The following is a 22,309-nucleotide window of genomic DNA, read 5'->3' on the forward strand; positions in this document are numbered from 1 at the left end:
TAATACTCCTATAATATTTTAATTTGGCGAAACTAAAGTAATTCGTATTTGGTCAGTTTTTGGCTTGTTGTCCACTACGACCATTCCTCGACGTACGTTGGTCAAATCCAGGATAAATATAGTTGATCAGGCTATATTTATTCTCGACCTGATTACATACCCCGGGGCTCAATCGTAGTGTCGTAATTTGCCTTAATACTTTTTTTTTGTAAAACTTGTTATGATACGAGATTGATGCATGCTTGTAAAAATGTATATCGTTTAAAAGAAGGTATTTTGTTCATGAAAATGTTTCGTCAGAGGGTTTTCGGTCCCCTTTGCATTTATAGTTTGTATATCGTATGTGGTTCGATATACTTAGTTCACTATAAACAATGCTCTGATACCAATCTGTCACACCCCCAAACCAGAATGGCGGAAACATTCGGGGGTGGATGACTTCACGTAGTATCACAACCATTGAATATTGTAAAGAAAGTAACACAACCATCACATATATAATGAAAACGTATATTGTTATGTTATACATATTAGCAAAAGAATATTACAATGAGATGATAAATGTTTCAATAATAAAACATCCTTAGTGTTCCTTTCTCCAAAAGCTGGTGGTTACCTGTATTACTGATTCCCTGAGAAATACAAGTGGTTTCGAAAAAGTGTCAACAATTAAGTTGGTGAGGTCATAAGTGTTTTGCATTGAAAAGTATGTGCTTTTTGATCGTAATTCGATGAACGAGGTTTTCAGAAAATCCAATATTTTCTATAAATGATTTGAATAGTTTCCCGTGTTGAAATGCGTTAGTGTTTTCCATACTTGTATAATAGTGATAAACTTTGTGTTAACAATAAAATGGAAAACTGAAATGCATATAAGAATCTCGTAAATCTAACTTGTTTTTATACTTTTATGTGAGTTTTATAACCATGCTATTGACATTGATGGCCTGTAACAACGTTCTTCAGGCGTTGGAACTGTTATGACATTTGTCACCCCAGGCCTGCCGGCCTAGCTGTAGCTAACAGCTTAGGTGTGGGATTGTCAATCCCGTATAGATCTATACACAAGTATCACGCTCCCCCTACAAGGGATTATGGTATATAATACAGGACTTAATAATGCATACTCGAACGTACGTGAAGCTGTCTCACATTACTTGGTATAAACAGATTTACGATGATAAAGACTTTACTTCATTTGAAAGTATTTCATTTGTCAAGATGTATATGTAAAATGTATGAATAACTTGTTAGCTATGCTCGTTATAGCTTCTCAAAAGTATGTTTTCATTTAGTAAGAATAACTTGGTGATATAATAGCCTTCTAAGCATAAAGATGTTTATAAAAATGATATTTCGACTTATAATGTACTTGTATTCCCCCCCCCCTAAAACATGAAAAGAATTGAAAAGTAGGGGTATGAACTCACTCGTTAAGTTTGAAGAGGGAGGCTAGAGTTGAGCAGAGCTTCGACCGCGGAAAGTTGCGTCTTCGGGCTCTCGGGAATCTCTGCAGCGTGGATCTTTCGTCGGGGGCTCGAGTGCAGAAACCGAGGTCGTGGAATGGTCTCTGGAGCTTAGAAGTATGGGAGATTGACTGAGGAATTGAGAAAGGTGTGCAAAGATTCGAGCTCATGCCTTCTATTTATAGGGCTGGAAACCCTCGTACGCGGCGCGTACTTCCGGAGTACGCGGGGCGTAAAATGGCGTCATGGCTTACGACTCGGGTCTAGCTAGCGTAGCTTGGGCGGGTCGATGGGACTCCTGGGTCTAGCCGAGTGTAGCTTGGGCGGGCCGATGAGACTCGACTCTGGGTCTAGTACGCGGGGCGTAATCCCTGCTTCCGACTTCTAAATTCCGTAACTTTCGCGTACAAGCTCCGTTTTTCGTCTTCTTTATATCCACGCGTAGGTGAGATTATGCTCTACAACTTTCATTTAGACTCAGTCGGCTAGTTTTGACTTTATTTTTAATGATATATTTTTAATAGGCCGGGCCTCCTAAAGTTCGTTAAAAATTCATAGGTTCTTTATTCGACGTCGGTTTTCGTTTGTCTTTTTATTGTTTTATTACCACTGAGGAGATCTTCAACTTCCGTTTAGGTGGCGATAGCTAAATAACACTCATTCTTCAATCCGAGTTTTTAGCCCTCTACTACAGTTACGAAACTTTGAAAATCCATAACTTCTTCATACGAGGTCCAATTTGGGCGATCTTTTTATGCACGCTCACCTTTCAACGAGATCTACGACTTTTGTTTAGATAATTAAGGCTAAAAATGCATTTTATTGAGATTCTACTTTTTACGTCAAATAATGTTTTAACGTCGTGTCGTAAATATACGAGTGGTTATAATCTCTTCAATATAACCCGGTTTTGAGCGTTCTTTATGTTTTTGGAAACCTTGGCATGATATCAAATATTTGAGGCATCCCAACCTAGATACTTGAACAATTTATTTTCGTTGTTTTTAGCTTTCGAGTGTTTACAATGCTTTTGGGAAAATATAGGGTTGTCACAGTTTCCCCCATATCAGATACGTTAAATCCCATTGTTGGGTCAGGAATAGTAGTGGTAGTAGACTATGAAATTATAGGAGGTGGTAATGGAGATGTAGAAATCGAAATGGTAGTAACTGGTGGAGGTCGTGGTAAAGAAGTTGTTGGTTGTGAAGTAGTGGGTGGAGGATCGATAGGAACCGAAACTGGAATTGTTTGTTTCGGTGATGGAGGTGGGGTAGGAATTTTGTCATTAATGGGTTCGGTTAGATTTGGGGATCTGGGAGGTGTATTGCCTCTCGGTGATTCATGATGACCCTCTTCTTCTTCATCTTCCTTTTCATTTTCTAAGCTAGGAGGAGTGGGACTCTTGGATCTTCTTGCCATTTTCTTAAGCTTCTTGGCTTGGAAGAATCTCCTTTATCAGACTTTCGTTTTTGTGACTTAGAAGCTTTAGTATTATCCTCTTCTGTGGACTCCTTCTTTGTGGAAGAGTGTTTCCCTCGGTTGTCAGGCTTGTCTACAGCTTCCAGGGCAGCCTTCTGTTCTGAAGTAAGTACTCTCGGTCCCTTAGGAGGAAGTGTTCAGTATTCCGCCATAACATGACTTTCAGCTGAGACACAGCGATACATGGATTCAGGAATGGAGCCCTTGTGATGGAACTTTGTGGGATCAGAGATGATGATCTTCTTCATGTGAAACGTAGCAATGGACGTGACTAGGGCATCCTTCATCACAGGAATGTCCAAAGTGTTAATCGCCCTTCTTGTAATAAGCGTCCAGAAACGCTCACATGATATCTCTGAATACCTCGTAGATGTATTGAGACTCTGCACCACTTGAGACCAGATAATCATCCCATAATCAAGGTTGATGCCATTGTAGAAACCGTATAAAAGGGTAAGAAAACCCTTGCTAGTACCATCTGATCCACCACTCCTTTCTGCCAAACTCTTGATGAGAAGAGTTAACAAACCATTCCATTGAGAAGGTAAACAAGACTTCTTAACTTTTGTGACTGTGGTGAGCACATCTATATATCCCATCTCATAAAGCATTGAGAACAGCTGTGTAGTCGTGATAAAGTCTGGTGAGATTACTGAGGAATCAACAGCAAGATTCATCAATGAGCAAAATCCCCCCTTTGAGATAGAAGCCTTCTTGTTATGTATTTGAAAGAAAATACGTTCTTTGTTCTTGTCATATGAGGTCGTGGAGTAGACCTGCGATAATAGGGACATCGGAACGGCTTCAACTTGAGTTAGGGCGACAACCAGTGGAGAATACTTCAAACACTCAACAACATGAAGCATATACGAATCATACAAAAACGGGTTAAGTTCGATGATCATATTTTGATTTGGCTTGATTGAAAGTAATGTAGACGAAGCAGTCTGATCGTGAACGGATGAAGAAGTCGCCATTGTTGAACGAAGAAGGAAGATAAACAGTTGGAACTTGCATCGTAGTCTCGAGAGAATTTGTTGTTGGTAAAAGACAAATAAAGGGACATCTATTTATATACCGGTGCCAGGAGAGAGAATGTAGATGACGATATTGACGTGATCACTAAAACATCGCCTAGAAAAGCGTGATGTGACAGGTTGGGTACTCCCAGGTAAACGTCAGCACGCGTGAGTATAGAGACCGTTCAAATTCACGAGCCCAAATTCTTATCCTCAATCGTCGTTTGAAATTCAGTGTGACTTCAAGAAACATGATTGCCCCTGTTTAAACAAAACTTGAACCAACAACAACTATAGTTTTGGAAAATAAAATTTCCATGCAATAGAGTGACAAATGATAAAGAAATAAAGCAAGTGTGTATGGGATGTGAGTGATGTCTCTTTATAAGACAAAAAGCAGGTGATCCCAGACAAGAATCACTTCCTTCAAAGTCAAGATAGATTTGAAGTGCTTGTGTGGTTTCCCGAAAAATATGATCAAGTGTTTGTTGAGAAACAATGAAAGGCTTCTTTTAATTGTTAGGCTTTGGGAAGCTTATCTTCAACCGAACTTCGAGTCTTAACATAAGACCGAACATTGGAAAAAGTACTTGTGAGACTGATGTAGTATGTTGAACAAGTAGGTGAGATATAAGTAGGAGTGACAAATGAAGTAATAGAAATCTCAAAACCAAAAAATAAACTGGATCTTTTGGGGAAGAAATGCCTTGGTTTTAGACAATTTCATAAAGGACCACGCAAAAGATAAAAAGAGATTTCATTGGGTAACCAGTAAGTTCTTGAATTTAATAATTCACCTTCAATTCATTATAGGTTTTGGATTTTGGGTTTCACTCAACACGTGGTATATGTATCTAAGATCACAAACACAGACTTTGTGCAACCATAAACCTTAGTGGTAAGAACCGAGAGTCTCAAGGGTTACATCGGTGAACCGAAAGTAGATGGAGAATATAAGGAAGGTGGCTAAAGAACCAAAAGTACCTTCTACTATAAAGACATGACTAAGTAGATAAACTCTTAACTCATATGAGAAGAGTAAGGTAGCTCTAGACCGAGTTAATTTTAACAACCTAATTGGGAAGAAACGATAGGTATAGATCAAATCATTAAGGCCTGCTCTAAGTCGTAGAGGCTATGGACAACATGAAGCAGCATGCTTCTAGGGACCCTTAACTAGTTCTTATGGAAATAATTGTACCTGCCTTAGCTCCAAATTTTTTTGTACTGGTACTCTTGTGACCTAATTAAAGTAAAAACAAATAAACACACCACACAAACAAAACGAAAAATATTTTTGAAGATTTGAGTTTTTTGAAAAATAATAAAAAACATAAAGAGAAAATATTTTTGGATTTTTGAAGTTTTCTGAAAAAGAATAAAAACAGAGAGAGAAAATATTATTGGAATTTTTGAAGTTTTTCTGAAAAATAATAAAAACAGAAAGAAAAAGTATTTTTGGAATTTTTGAAGTTTTCCGAAAAATAATAAAAACAGAAAGTAGGTAAAAGAATAGAGAATATAGAAAATACAGAATATACAACCGAAACCTTATGTTTAAGGAGTGAAGCGAAATAGACCGAGCGCCAAAATAGACCGAACGGTCAGTTCATTTCGGTTCCTTAAAATTCCAGAGCCGAAATAGACCGAGCGGTCGGTTCATTTCGGTTCCTTCAAATTCCAGAGCCGAAATAGACCGAGCGGTCGGTTCATTTCGGTTCCTTAAAACTCCAGAGCCGAAATAGACCGAGCGTTCACTCCATTTCGCTTGTCTAATTTTTAGTGAGAGATTTGAGGATTCAGTACCGACTCTGCTTCCATCGTACCCAAGTCTTGTAAGATTTTGTTAAAGAGTGCTTCAGATAATGCTTTAGTGAATATGTCGGCCAGTTGATCAGTAGATCGAACAAAATGCACTTCCACGTTCTCATCTTCTACATGATCCTTGATGAAATGATATCTAAGTGCAATGTGCTTAGTTTTTGAGTGTTTCACTGATTGTGACAAATCCTTATTGCACTTTCTGAGTCACAACAGAGAGGAAGCTTCTTCATACTCAGCCCGTAATCTCTCAGTTGACTTTGAATCCATATTACTTGAGAAGTGCAAGACGCCACAGCTATATAATCAGCTTCAGCTGTTGAAAGTGACACACAGGTCTGCTTCTTGGACTGCCAGCTAACAAGTTTTCCATCAAGAAATTGGCATCCACCTATAGTGCTCTTTCTATCTAGACCACATCCTCCAAGATCAGCATTAGAAAAAGATTTAATTAAGAATACAGATCTTGCAGGATACCAGAGACCGAGAGATGAGGTTCGCTTCAAGTAACTGAATATATTCTTCACTGCCACCATGTGAGGTTCTCTTGGATTAGCTTGAAACCTAGCACAATAACAATCAAAAAAACATAATGCCCGGTCTACTAGCTGTTAGATACATAAGGGACCCTATCATTTGACGATATAGTGTTATGTCGACAGCAGGTTTTTCCAGAGATGGTGTTAACTTGGTGCCAAATGCCATAGGAACCTTCACTTTTGAGTCACCTGTCATACCGAATTTCGTCAGTAGGTTCTTTGTATAGGCCTCCTGGTTGATAAATATACCTTCTGTTCCCTGTCTAATATTTAAACCAAGGAAAAAGTTAATTGGACCCATTGCGCTCATTTCAAAATTAGTCTCCATCAACTTCTTGAATTCAGTTGTTAAGCTAGGATTCGTAGAGCCAAAGATGATATCATCAACATAAATCTGAACAATCATAAGATGTTCGCCTTCTTTGTTTCGGAAGAAGGTTGGGTCAACCGAATCTTGTTTAAATTTTGACATTTTTAATAAGCGACTTAAAGTTTCATACCAGGCTCTCGGTGCTTGCTTTAATCCATAGACTGCTTTATCCAGCACATAGCAATAATCAGGGAATTTCTCATTCACAAACCCAGGCGGTTGCTCAACATAAACTGTTTCTTCTAATTCTCCATTCAAGAAGGCACACTTGACATCCATTTGGAAGACTTCGAAGTTTTTATGAGAAGCATATGCCAAGAAGATTCTAACTGATTCCAACCTAGCTACTGGAGCGAAGGTTTCCTCATAATCTATCCCTTCCTCTTGACAATATCCTTTCACCACTAACAGAGCCTTGTTGCGAATGATATTTCCCTCTTTATCTAACTTATTTCTGAAGACCCATTTCAAGCCAACCACAGAAGCATCCTTTGGGGTGGGAATTAGCCTCCAAACTCGGTTGCGTTCGAACTCATGGAGCTCATCCTGCATTACTTGGACCCAATCAGAATGATCAAGTGCAGCATTTATAGTTTTCGGTTCAACCTTGGAAATAAACGAATTAAACATACAAAATTCAACTTTAGAGAATAATGCAGTTTGTTTCGCTTTCAATTGAGAACGAGTAAGAACTTTCTCAGAAGATTCACCAATAATCTGTGCTTTGGGATGGTCTTTGGTCCATTTCACTAATGGAGGATAATTTGGGTCATATGTTGGATCCAATTCAGCATTCACTTCTACTTCAACTTCTGATAGATCACCCTCGCCTTTGTCAATTGTACTCTCACTCTCTTTCTCCCCCTCGACCGGCAAAGTGTAATATGTGGCAACATCAAAGGTTGCATTCTCTGTGGGAATGGGATTCTCCCCCTCGATAGTACTACTAATAGGTGGATTTGAAGCAAAACTTTCCCCTTCGCCTGAACCTTTATGAGATGGGAACGGAATTGGATCCTCCCCCTCGAAAGATACTTTGCTTGTTTTCGATGTAGTTGAACTTTCCCCTTGAAACATTGAGTCTGTTGATGGTGGATTACCCTTAGATGTAGGAGGTTCACTTTCCATCTCTTTGGCAGCTTCATCTATAATTTTCTTGAGATTATCAATTGTGTTGTCCGCTGCTTTCGCTTCGGAGTGTGCTACTTTCTATGGTTCATCAAACAGGCGCATGTATTCTTCAAACATGTTGGCTATTGGAACCGAGACTTGTCTAGATTCTGGAAAAATTTCTCCTAAGTCACTTTCACTTCTTTGAACTTTCTTCATGTAATTATCGTCGAAGGTGACATAATAGGTTTCTTCAATTCGTTTTGAGCGTTTATTCAATACTCTGTATGCTTTTGACGTTAGTGAATAACCCAGAAAAATTCCTTCATCGGCTTTGACATCAAACTTATTTCGGTTCTCTTTAGAATTGAAAATTAAGCACCTTGAACCGAATATGTGGAAAAATTTTACATTTGGCTTTCGGTTGTTTAAGATATCATATGGAGTAATTGAGAATCTCTTATTTAGCAAGGACCGATTCTGAGTGTAGCAAGCGGTTGCAACAGCATCAGCCCAAAAATATAACGAAAGTGAAGCGAAACTGAGCATGGTTCTAGCTGCCTCACATAAAGAACGGTTTCATCTTTCAACAATCCTATTCTGTTGTGGTGTATAAGGAGCCAAAAAATTATGAGTTATCCCCTTGTCAGTCAGAAAGCTTTCAAAATCGTTATTCTTGAATTCCAGACCATTGTCACCTCTGATATTCCTTACTATCTTTCTTAGTTGCACTTCCATTTGCTTGATGAATGTCTTCAACTTGGGAGTTGCATCTGATTTCTGCTTAAGAAAGAAAACCCAGGTGAAGCGTGAAAAGTCATCTACAATTACAAGAATGTACTTACTACCACCGAAGCTTTCTATAGCAGAAGGTCCACATAAGTCAATGTGCAAGAGTTCAAAAGCTTCAGTTATCTTTGTATTTATTCGTGTAGGGTGGCTCTTTCTGCTTTGTTTGCCCATTTCACATGCTTCATACAGATGTTCTTTGTCTAACTTGAGAAGAGGAAGTCCTCGAACGTGATCACCAAGCACCAACTTATTAATGTCTTTGAAGTTCAGGTGCGATAATCGTTGATGCCACAACCATATTTCATTTGTATTTGCCCTTGACAGAAACATATTGCTGATTTTCCTCGTATAGGGTTGAGATTTAAAGTGTGCATCTCTCCCTTACGTTCAGATTTCAACAGAACCTTCATAGATTGTTTCTCAATTATCTCAGATCCCTCATCATCAAAAGATACTTTTAGACCTGTGCTCACAACTAATTGTGACACACTAATGAGGTTATGCTGCAATCCTTCCACATATGCCACTTTTTGAATCGAGAAATCTCCATTTGTTATCATACCGTATCCCTTGATTGTTCCATAGGAGTTATTTCCATATTTTACACACCCACCATCTTTCATGGACCGAAACTCCCTTAGCTCTTCCTTCCTTCCTGTCATGTGACGCGAGCAGCCACTGTCTATATACCATTCATCATCGAACTGCTCGTCACTAATTACCTGCAAATTCAAGCAGATTTAGGAACCCAAAGTCGCTTGGGTCCTTGTGAGTCTTTAACAAAAAACGGAATTGCAGTGGAAATATCAACCAAATATGTCCTTTTTACTAAAGTAGTTTGATCTTTTCTTTTAATTGTATACACTTTGATTTTAGTTTTATCTTGTTTAAATTTTAATGCATTGGTTGGTTTGTTAGATGGCATTTGATTTTTCTTTTGACTCCTAGGGTTAGCTGATGATTTCTTATTATGGAACTTAGAATCTGAAGTTAGCTTTACCTTTCCTTTGATGTCCTTCAAAGAATTTGCTTTGCATTGGGACTTGGATGGACTGAAACTGGTTTTAGGATCGAAACTGGGTTTAGGACCGAAACTAGGTTTAGGACCGAAACTGGATTTAGGACCGAAACTGGACTATGGACCGAAAGTTGACTTTCGGTTCTGAGACTTGGAATAGTAGGAACATGGACTGAAGTTTTCCTTTCCTTTATTCGATGATGCTCTCTTAGGAGGGACATGATTTGGATTTTGAGATTGACAGTAACTTTTTCGCTCATTCAGATTCTTTGCATATCTTTGATTTCTTAAGGGTTTCTGTTCAGCTAGCTCCTTTTGTGATTTGTGGATGTTGAAGCTAACCTTTGGCTTCTCTTTTTGAGTTTCGGTTGTTTTGACTGGAACTTTCTGTTCTTTCTTTGGTTCTACAGGGATTTCTTTGGTTCCACTTGTGCTTGGTTTGTCAAAACTCGAAGGTTTGTTTATGGGTTCAGCAACGTATCTTCCTTTAACCCTCCAAGAAGTCTGCTCAAACAAGCCTACAGTTTCATCTGCATTATCAATAGGAGCTAACCAGAAGTAGTCATCACACCCTTCAGCATTATCATTGTCGACCATGATTCTTAATTTTGACGTCTGCTTTGGAGTGACCCTTGTTGCTGCATAAACCTGATTTGGCACAGTTTGAACTTTTTGATAAACCATAGCCTTTTCTTTGAGTTTCTTTTTCTTATCTTTTGACAGTCGAGCGAATTCAACTGGATTTTCTGAGATTAGGGGTTTCTCCTTCTCGGTTTCGCTTTTCATAAACTCAGAGCAATCAACCACGTCTTCTACTGATATCTCACTTATCTCACTTTTCTCATCAAATTCAGACGTATTTTCTAAGTCCATTTTATTATCAGAAGCTAATTTGGCATTGGATTGGTCAAATGATTGAATATTGTATGACTTAATTTTTAACCTATCATTTTCATCTAAAATATCTTTTAGCATACATTTGTGTTCCTTGGAATCAATGAAGGTTTCTATTTTGTCCAGTCCAATTTTGTAGGACATGGATGTCTCTTCTAATGACACTTCTGATTCACATTCTGCTATGACCTCGTCTTCCTTAAATTCAAGAAATGGCAAAATCATCTTATGAATTTACTTTCCTATCTCACAACTTAAATGCAATTGAGCTATATTAGTATATAAACGCTTAGCAATTAAACAAAAAACATTCCTTTGTTTCTATATATATATATATATATATATATATATATATATATATATATATAGAGAGAGAGAGAGAGAGAGAGAGTTAAGTTCAAATGTTTTTACTATCTATTGTGTGCTTGTAGGATTGATTATCGACCAATCATTTTAGTTATTTTAAAAAAGTAATTAATGCATATTAAATGCTGAAGTTCTAATTAATGCTCATTATATGTTTAACAACTAATATGCATTAATTACTTTCTTAAAATAACTAAAATGATTAGTGCAGAATCAATCCTACATGCACACAACCTAACCCTATATATATATATATATATATATATATATATATATATATATATATATATATATATATATATATATATATATATATATCGATTAACTCGATTAATATTTTTAGTTTAATACTTATACTTTAGTTTCTTATAATATAGCTATCGAAAAGACTCCAAAATTTCAATTTCAATGTAATTAACGTAATATATATTTATATATAAAGTATGATAGTTAATTTACATGAAAACTATATAACGACATTGTTCAATAAATAAAGTAAATACCTTTTTATGGAAAGTATAAGACAAGCAAACTTAATACATCTCGATATTATATCCGAATGGTGATTGTATTGAAGTCATGTTCAAAAAGAAATAAATAATAAATAATAAATAAACAAATGTATAATATGGGATATGGATGTAAGTCATTACCCTTCCAACTTAATTTGGGTATATTAAGTGTAATAAGAGTGAACCCGTGTATTATACGGGTTTATTAAAATTAAAAATTTAATATCAATATATAAATATTAAATATTTTATAAATTAATATTTTTACATAATGAAATATAATATTTTGAAACATTTATAAAAAAAATCAAATCATTTGGAGTATTTATGAGAATTTATTATCAAATTAATATATAGAATAACTCTCTTTCCTTATAAAACCCGTTAGAATTTTATGAAATTTATTTTAAGAAAATAGAAATTTCCGAAAAATGACAAGTGGAAAATACTTTACATGTGAAATGGGCCTTAGTTGTCCTTTCATATATATTTCGGGCCCATGTTATATAATCTCATTCCATTTGGGTCTTGAAATGATTTACATGTTTAGCGATGCCTTAGTGGTTCACTTACATGGATCATTGGTCCTGGGATGAGTTTATACCTTTTTCTTCGCGTAAATCCGATTAAGGATCTAGCGAGTTTTTGTTGGTTGGCACCTATTAAGTGTATGATCGTAGCCTGTAGTTACAACCAGAGTCTCTTGGAGGGAGAACGGGGATTTGTGTATAGATCTATACGGGGATGACACCCCACACCTCAGTTGTTCGCTACAGTTAGACTAACTCAGTCTAGGGTGACGAAAACCTTATAGTCAAAGTCAAAACCGGCGTCCAACGACGCCAAGACAGGTGAAATTGTCATTATTTAGTATGGTTATGACGGCTCGCTTAGAGGAATTAACGTTATGATGTTTACGGAAGACCTTTTTTTTATCTAGGCAACATCGGGCTGTCTGGGAACATTGTCTTTACATGCTCATACATTCTCTTTACCTTTTTAGTCAAATAAACAATAACACACATGCATTAATACAAGATCTAACACAAACACACTAAACATTTTTCAGAAAATATCGGATTTTCTGGTGGTTTTCAAAGTTATACAAATCATTTTCACAAACATGCTTATGAACTCACCAACATTTTTATGTTGACCGTTTTCAAAATAACTTGTATTCTCAGAAAACCGTTGAAGCAGGATGAACGAAACAAACTAATGGATATTGTGTGATATTTTGTTTCATCATACTCTTACTATTTTGGCATGTAATATTCAAACACAATACTCGATGTAAACAATGAATGTTGTAATATTACATGTGTGATGATGATGATGTTATGTTTCAATTAAATTCATTGTAATGATATTTCAAGATGAAGTCACGCACAAGCCCCCGGACGTTTCCGCCGTCTGGTTCGGGGGTGTGACAGATCCGATCATCGATCGATAGTGAGTCTGATCTACGGATTCGCCTTCAGGATCTGGAGTCAGAAGAGGTCGTTCAGCCATTGGTGTTGAAGCAGACTTAGCATTGTGAAACTCGAACTTCTCAAGAATATCCTCCACATACTTGGCTTGATGTAGCAAGATTCCGGTTGAATTCTATTTGACCTAAAGCCCCAAAAACATGGTCATTTCTCCCAACGAACTCATTTCGAACCGTTTTTTCATTACACCTTCGAATTCTTTGCAGAGCTGCGGACTGGTTGACCCAAAGATGATGTCGTCAACATAGATTTGCTCAAGAATTTGATCATTTCCTACATGCTTGATAAACAAGGTCTGATCGATGGTTCCGCGTAAATAACCATGCTCGAGCAAATGCTTTGTTAGAGTTGCGTACCACGCTCGAGGAGCTTGATGTAACCCATACAATGCTCTGCCACAAACTCATTAGAAATAAATTCAAGAAAGAGTAGTTACATAAAGGTTGATGTGGTTGCGGAAGCGTCATTGGGCATGAACTCTCTCTCCATAGGTGTAGATAGTGTAGCTTCAGCATCAGGAGTATCATTTTGGACTGGAGATCTAGGACTATCAAGTTGTGCAGAAGACTCCCTCTCTGGTGAAGTAGTGAACTCCCCCTCAGGCATAGCAGAGGACTCCCCCTCAGATATAGTAGAGGACTCCCCCTCAGATGAAACCGAAGACTTCCCTTTGAAAGAAGAAGGGGATTCAGATGGAGGTCTGTAGACCACTTCTTCATCTTCGTCTTCAGAAATCTTCTTCAAACCAGAAACAGATCCAGATGAGCCACTCGAAGACACATTTATTGATTTGAATAGCGAGGTGTAATCAAACAGCCAATCCGGACCCACTCTAGCATCCGTCTCATTTTCTTCCAACCAACGCACGTCATACGATTCTACAATCTGTTTTGTCTTCTTATTGTAGACTCTATACGCAGTGCGAGCAGCATACCCTACGAAGTAACAATCATCGGCCTTTGCATTAAACTTCAAGTTGGCATTTAAGTGAAGAAGAGTGCAAGGGCAGCCAAATACACGGAAATGACTGACTGACGGTTTGTGACCATAGAGAATCTCATACGGGGTCTTCATCTGAGCTTTGTTGATCAACACTCGATTCTGAACATAACAGGCAGTGTTTATCGCCTCGGCCGAAAAGAAAACCAGTAGCTTTGAATCACACACCATCGTCCTTGCTGCATCCTTTAACGTTATGTTCATTCTTTCAGCAACACCATTTTGTTGGGGTGTGTGAGCAGAACTAAATTGACGCAGGATACCCTTTTCTGCGCAAAAATGATCGAGTATAGAGTTCTTGAACTCTGTTCCGTTGTCAGTACGAAGCGCCTTCACTTGATTGTTAGTTTGTTTTTCAGCTAATACAATAAACTTCTTGATCAAATCAGCAACTCCAACTTTGTTGGATAGAAAGAAAACCCACATAAATCGAGAGAAATCATTGATCACAACCAGGCAATAAAAATTTATGTTGATGCTAAGAACATTTACTGGTCCAAACAGATCCATATGAATCAATTGAAGGAGTTGGTTAAATGAGTTGACCTGTTTTGGCAGGTGTGGTTTTCTATGATACTTTCCTTGGGCACATGACACACATTTTTCAAACGTAATAAAGTCCTTGACAGGCAATCCACGGACCATCCCATTCTTCGCAAGACGATTCAAGTTCTTGGCATTAGCATGACCTAGTCTTCTGTGCCACAACATTGCAGTTTGTTCGGAGATCTTGGAGAAAAGGCATGTAACTTGATCTGGAAGATTGCTATTCATATCAATGATATAGGCATTCCCATCCCTTTTAAATTTTACAAGAATCCACTCCTCTGGGATGACAAAACCTGGCTTGAGAATCATGCATTCCTTATCAGTGAAATGCGTATAATAGCCCTTGTCACAAATCTGAGAAACACTTAACAAACTATGCTTCAGCTCGGGAGCAAAATTAACATTTTCGAAACTTAAAACCCCATTCAATACAGTTCCTCGTTGAGTGATTTTACCACCTTTTCCGCCCGCAAATGAGATGTATCCCCCATTAAATGACTGAATGTTGTGCAGTTGGGCGATATCTCCTGTCATATGCCGGGAACAGCCGCTGTCGACGAACTAGGGTCTGACGACATTTCCCCGCAACTGTCCTTGCAAAATGTGCGGGTTTAATTAGATTTGGGAACCTAAGTCATTATTTTCCTGGGTGATCCCGATGCCTTTTCATATTGATAATTTTTGGAATTTTTAGAGGACACGGAGGATAAATTGGAGACTTGTTTGGGCAGCCATTGATAATTGGGTTTTCTAATTGTCCCGGATGTTTTTGAGATTGAATGAGTATTAGTTTGCTTATGGCATGTGGGTTTTCTACCAGATTTGGTTGAAGACTCACTGCTGCCCCTTGACGAAACCGATCTTGGCTTGGCCATGTTTGGTTTTGGCAAACTGCCTGGGACTTTGTGATAAAAAACATTTTTATGTTTTTTAGAAATGGCTCGTTTTCTACTTCGATCATCTTTCCAATCACCTTTCCGGGAACGATTTCTAGAGGACTTTCTAGTTAAAGACCTTCCTCTGGATTCGTTCTCTCCTCTTGAAAATTCGAAATGTACAAACATACATTTTGACAATTTCTAGCTATATGACCACCAACACCACAATTAAAACAAATCTATTTGTTATTGTTATAACTTGTGCTACATTGATCAGATTTGTTTTCCATACTATCACCCCTGCTTCTCTCACAAGAACATGAACAAGAATTAGGTTGTGAGGCAAGCGAGGGTACATTAGATGGACAAGTTTGTGAAGTTGATGGTTTCTCAAAATCATTATCACGCACATCAAAATTGTCAACCAAATTGTTCAAATCAGACTTTTTCAAACCATTCAAAACAGTATCAGAAGTAATAGAAACACCACCACAAAAAACATTGTCTTTTGAAACATCAGAAAACATATTGTCTTTATTTAAAACTAAAACTTCAGGTTTAGACTCGATTTTATTTTCAGAAACATATCCTTCAACTTCGTGCTTTTACTGATTCAAGGATTGATCTGCAGGAGAAGTAGAAATGTTAGTACTTTCAACATTAATAAATCCTCCCGAAATAAAACCAGATGGCTTGCCATAAACCATAAATGGTTCATTGGCAATCTCTTCTTTGGACAGAGGCTTGTGTAGATATGAATGATTGAAGGGAGGGGGCACATGGTTATACCCTAGACCTTTTGATTGATTCTTCTTAAATTGCATATTGTGGTCTATCATATTTGCAACTACCTCACTTGAAAAATCATATTGTCTAACATCAAGCTTGGCGGTTTCAAATTTTCCTTTCAAAGATTCAATTTTAGCCACTAGTTCAGCGTTCTGTTTCACTACATAATCATAATTTTCACATTTATTACTGTAGTCTTCCTGAAGTCTCCTAAAGTCCTTAATTTTTTTATTCCAATTGAGCTTTGAGTGGTTTTTGACCTTTTCTAAGTTGGTACCCTTCATATCTAAGGTCTTCTACGTCCCTTATTAATTTGTCATTAAGTTCACGAAGAATCTTAAGATTTTCTATTTCCTTTGAACTCATTTCACCTATTCTACCTCTCGATATCTCCTCACCTTGCACCTTTTCTTTCTTTTCCTCATCCCATGATCCTTTCTCATGTCGTGGAAGTGAGCTCCTTCCCCTTGTTGTGTTGCATTTTCTGCTCCTCCGCTTTAGTCTGCCGGCTCGGCTCGTTCTTCGAGCCCTGCTTCCCCCTTCTTCCGACCTCTACGCTTAGAGAACGTATCTTTTTTTCCGAAACGATAGCTTTCCGGCAGCATTCCACCATTACTGAGACCTAAAGCTGAACCGTTGAAGGAACCTCTTCCTTAGGACAATGGAATTTATACCTTTCCTTCGAGTGCCCATGCCATTAGACTCGATAGAGTGACATTTGCCTTAGCCCCCCTCTAACCGAGGGGAAGAAGTAGCATTTGGAAGTGTTGACGCCAGAGAGGGATTTGTCAAAGCACGGATAGGAGCTCTACCAGTTTCGCTTCTTTCCTGTAAGTCAGTCGATCTTGACCGAACAAAAAGGAGTTTGTCACCCTCACATACACCGGGAAAAAGGTTACGATAGCAAGCCCCTCCCCGGCCGGAGAGCCTCCAAGACAAGGAGGTCCGGCTGCTCTTGCTGAAATCATTACTCTTCATTCTCCCGTGCTCTAGCAAAAAATCCAATCCTGCAAAGGATTGTTCATGGAACTACTATCGAGATTCTTCGGACCATATTTCCTAGTATCATCCCGATGTTCATTGCTATACTTTCACTGTCTAATGTCTCAATTTTCTCATGCAGAGTTTTAACATAATCAATACAGGCTTGAGTGCATGATGGAAGACTTACCTTGGCTGAATTAGGTTCATGAGAAGAGGATACCATCAATGCAAACTGCAGCTCCATCATCTAATTTTCAGCTGTCACAATCTCTGTCGGGGCATCATCACAAACTTGTGCCAAGTGGGCAGTTTCACGTCCGGACAGGTTCAGGGCTTGCATCTGATCCTCCCAATCAAATGACTGAGTGACCATAGCCTTCTCGTTGTTTATTTGATTACCACTTCGATTGTTTCCAACTGTAACCATTGTCCTATCATTATTTAGTCTTTTGTCTGGCTGTGGACAATCACGAGCAAAATGCCCTGGCTCGTGGCAGTTGAAACATCGTAGCTTTCCCTTGCTGAACCCAACCTTCTTGTCAGCACTCATCCCCCAGTTATTCTTTCCAGTCTTTTTGGCAAATTTTTTCACCCTAAAGACTGCCATGGCAATTTGCCATGTAATATCCATCTCCTTAACGTCTTCAGGGTGAATCTGATTAAGATTGGCAAATGACAATTGAGGTGGAAGATCCCCGGCTAGAAGCGCATTGTAGCAATTGACAAGCCCTGAAGCAAGTGCAAGATTCTCATCGCCCTCCTTTCCTTTTAAAGAAGAAGCTCCAGTTGAGGATGAAGCAGCTTGAGCAGCCATAAATGATTGATTCTGCGAGAGGGGCATGGCTGAAGCAGAGGAAGCCGATGGAGTTTGAAAAGTTTGAATCTAAGCTTGCGAAGGAAGCTGATTAAAAGATGAACCTGCAGAGGGAAGAGAAACAGAAAAGGATGAAAGAGCATTGTTAGAGGAGATGCCAAGATTTGCAGCTGAATATGAGTTCACATGGTTAATTTCCCGCTGCTTGTCATCAATATCACACGCCTTGATGACTGCCATCACTTCAGCAAGAGAGAGGCGGCTGAGATCCTTAGTTTTCTTAATGACAGCTACATTCATGTCCCAAGATTTTGGGAGAGCATTCAGCAGCTTCTTGTTTACTTCTGACTTTGTGTAGAAAATCCCAGCCACAGTCATTTCTGTATTGAGAGTTGTGAACTGCTGCAGCTGTGCTTCAAGGGTCTCTCCAGGAACATAATTAAACATATTAAAACGTTGTCACAACATGTCCTGGCAACTCTCTTGCATATCTTCGTTCCCTTCATACACCTCAATCAGTGCTTCCCACAAAACTTTAGCCGACGTATACTCTCTGAACCCTTAAGCAATGTCTGGTGACAAGGCCATGGTCAAGATGGCCAATGCCTTTTCCTGCTACTCCACACTCTCAAAGTCTTCATCAGTGTAATTTTCTATTTTCTTATCAACCACTTGTCCCACAACTGTAGTGGTTACTCTGATTGGATTCTTGATGACGCATTTCCACAACTTGAAATCTTTCATTTTTATGTACTTCTCTATTCTGTACTTCCATTCGGGAAACCCATCAGCAGACATTAACCTTAGAATTCGTGTAGTGGTGCCCATAACAACATCAAGTTCTTGAAAATGAGTTTGACTTTGAGATTCCATTTTTATTGTTTTTAAAAAAAATGTGATTAAGATTTTAAAAAAATGTGAAATAAATTAATTAAGATTAAAATAAAAGTTGATTTGCTGTTAAAGTGAGATTACTGCCCAATTTAGGTTTGCGGCCGTAAACCCGAAGCTTGCGGCCGTAAACTCGAGGTTTGCGGTCGAGATGGAATACGGTCCAAATTTACGGTTCAAGAATGCGGTTGAAGATTCACGGTCCAAAGCTTTACAGTTGAAGTATACAGCCCAAGAACTTTGATGGGATTGCGGTCGTAAACAGAGATTACGGCTGTAAGCTTAAGCCGTAATCAACAAGTTTTTCAATTTCTCGATGAAAGCAAAAACCCTTTTCGCAGAAAAATGCTAACACAGTCTCAAGCCAATAAGAACTCGCTCCAAAATCGATTGTAGAATGCTTTGACACTGGTTCCGCTCTGATACCAATTGTAAAGTCTAAATAAAGGATCTTACCAGAGATCAATAGCAAACACGAAACACACAAGGCAATAATAGAAACGAAAAGAGAATAAACCAAGCTTGCACACGTTTTATATCAATAAACGTCTGGTACAACTTGATGGAAAACCGTGAACACTAAAGGCATCAACAACCACAAAACATCTGACTAACCCTCTATTTATAGGGACCATGACCGAGAAGAGTTTACGGCCGTAAGGTGTTTACGGCCGTAAACTCATTACAACTGTAAACTAACCACAAAAACAGACTACTAAAGTACTTCCTACCATTACATTGTAAAGCCTAGACCAAACCACTAACTTGGACCTTTCAGACGGGTACGTCAAGCACCCCAAAATGGCTTGACCTGGGTAAGTCAGACACCCCATAATTGTCTGATAGTACGTTATGTTATGCTAGGTGGTAGTAGTGGGGGGTGAAATAGTCCCCGGTAGTCGGGTGAAATAGACCGACGGATACGTCAAGCACCCCAGAATGGCTTGACCTAGGTACGTCAAACACCCCATAATGGTTTGACCCGGGTACGTTAAACACCCCAGAATGGTGTGACCTGGGTAAGGCAGGCGCCCCCGAATTGTCTGAAGTATATTGTATGGTATGTGGTATGATGGGGGAACTCACTAAGCTTCGTGCTTACAGTTTACAGTTTTGGTTGCAGGTACCTCCTCAGCTAGGGGGAAGGAGCTGGCGTGGTAGCGGCATATCACACACACACTCTTGTTTTTCCGCATTACGGATTTTCTGGGATGTACTCTGACATATTATTATGATGTGGCTAGTTTTAAGACATGAAGCATTACTATGAAACTTTTATTTCGAAGTTTTTATGAATTGACCTACTTAAAAATGAAAATTTTGACCTATGTTTTTGGGATGTTACAATGATATTTTAAAGAACGAAGGAGTAGTTGATCTCTTATCTAATGGCCAATGTCTGAGTTAAATCAGAGTTCAATCGTGGCTTTAGAAAGCACTCTTTGTTGTTTAGTTCAAGGGTTATACTAGCAATTGTATTTATAGACTTATCCAAGTGGAGATTGTTGGATTAAGGTGTCTAAACTCATAACAAAATTGGTATAAACTTGTAATTAAAAGCAAATTCTTTTTTGGGTTGCCCTCATAACTAGAAACTGATTAGAATAACATTTGTAGAGAGAGGAAATAATTTAATAGTTTATTATATGATTAATAAAGTAATTAGAAATATATTAAATTAATTAGTAACTAATCATAATTAATTGGGGTAATTTGGAATTAATTAGAAGTGTAAGAGCTACTTGGTAATTGCTTAATAGCCAAGTAATATAGAGGTTCTAGAAACATCATACTATGGACGGTTTTAAAGTGCCTTCCAAGGCAATCTAGAATGCTCCATTTAGTTAAAAGAAAGCAGATAATTACCAGGATTTGAAATAATATTATTTTATGTTCAAATATAAGGTTTATGGGTTTTCTTAGCAGCTATATAAAGGGGTATTTGGCTTGCAAATTTCATCCACTCTTCTTAGAGATATTCCAGCTGAAAATTTGCTCCCCGCTCTTGTTGTAGTTTCTAGCTTTGGGTGTGAGTCATTAGAGGCATCATCCTTTTAGTGCTAGCTTTCTAAAGGTCTACAAAGGAAGGAATTGTTTACAATAACAATTCTAAAGGTATGTAATCCTAACCTATGAATTTCGATAATAATAAGGTTAATCTATGGTTTGTAGTTCATAATATGTCGCCTTGGGGGTTGTTTGATATACGTCTGGCCGAGTCGGGTCAGACGTATTTGGCTAACTCGGTCAGCTGAGGTTGTTTGTCAAACTGAATTTGGATGGTTGAAAAGCTTTTCCTAATCTGCCCTTGCCCTACTGTTCCTTTTCAACGCCTCTAAAAAGATACATTCTCCTCCTTTTTCAGCGACAAGGAAGATCCGTTGAGATTGACGATTTGAGCCAGCCCCCCACCGATCGACACCCCTCTTCTCATCATTGATCAGGTACGCTGATCTTTTCCTCTTTCACTTGTGTTTTCGGTTTTTTCCCATTTTTCTGCTATGTTGATGTTTGTTGTTAATGAAGATTTTTTTGATTTTTTTTCTAATCTTCTCCTCTTTCACATGCATTTAATTTTTTTTTATGATTGTTAAACATGGGTAAGATTTTTTTTGCATTATGAGATTGTTAAATCTGGATAAGAATTGATTTGCTCTAACATCATATTTGTTCCAACATCAATTTAGGAAGAATTGATTTGTTCCAATAGTATGCATGTTCATGATATCTAGACCCAACCTCCATTTTTATCGATTAAGGATATGAGTATGCAAGTAAAATGAAATTTGGACACCCACACCTTAACTAAGGGGTTGTTTGAATATCATATTTTCTCTTTTCCCCTGTAAATTTCTCAATGTAATACGATACTTGCCATATATAATGAAGGTGTTTGTTTCTTGATCCACATTCTCACTTGGTTTTACTGGTATTTTGTATGCTTATGTTCTCACTTGACATATAACTCCTCTGTCCTTCTTCATTACCTTATATAATGAGAAGCACTGTTTATCTTGTGAATAAGAAGAACATTATTGTTGTTATACATTAATGAGATGTACGATTAAGTAGCATGGTAAATTGGTTAATTTTTTTTTATCAATCAGCACATTCAGTCAAGATTTACAGTCAAACAACATGGCTACTTACTCAGTCATGATTTCTTATCCAGATAGACCTTTCCAAGTCAGCACTTTCTCAGTCAACAACTATCAAACGAGACCTTAATGTAAAGACATAGATCCTTAATAAGTTGCATGTACCCTTAATTGTTAAGTGTAATTTTCTGCATTGTATATAAATTTTATAACCTAAGAAACCTATCAGTAGTATCAGAGCTTGATTGTCTTACATTGATTATGCATGAGATGAATTGTATAGACACTTTTTTTTGGACATTTTGGTCTGTCATTGGAGTTAAGACTTTATCCCAAGCAACCCAACAAATTTTAGAGTTTAATACATTGTCACTCCATAAAAAATATATATCTAGATTTCTCAAGATCACAAATTACTTTAATTTTAAGAG

Source organism: Lactuca serriola, chromosome 6, assembly GCF_051521515.1.
Source record: "Lactuca serriola cultivar US96UC23 chromosome 6, Lser_US96UC23_V15, whole genome shotgun sequence".
Classification (NCBI taxonomy): domain Eukaryota; kingdom Viridiplantae; phylum Streptophyta; class Magnoliopsida; order Asterales; family Asteraceae; genus Lactuca; species Lactuca serriola.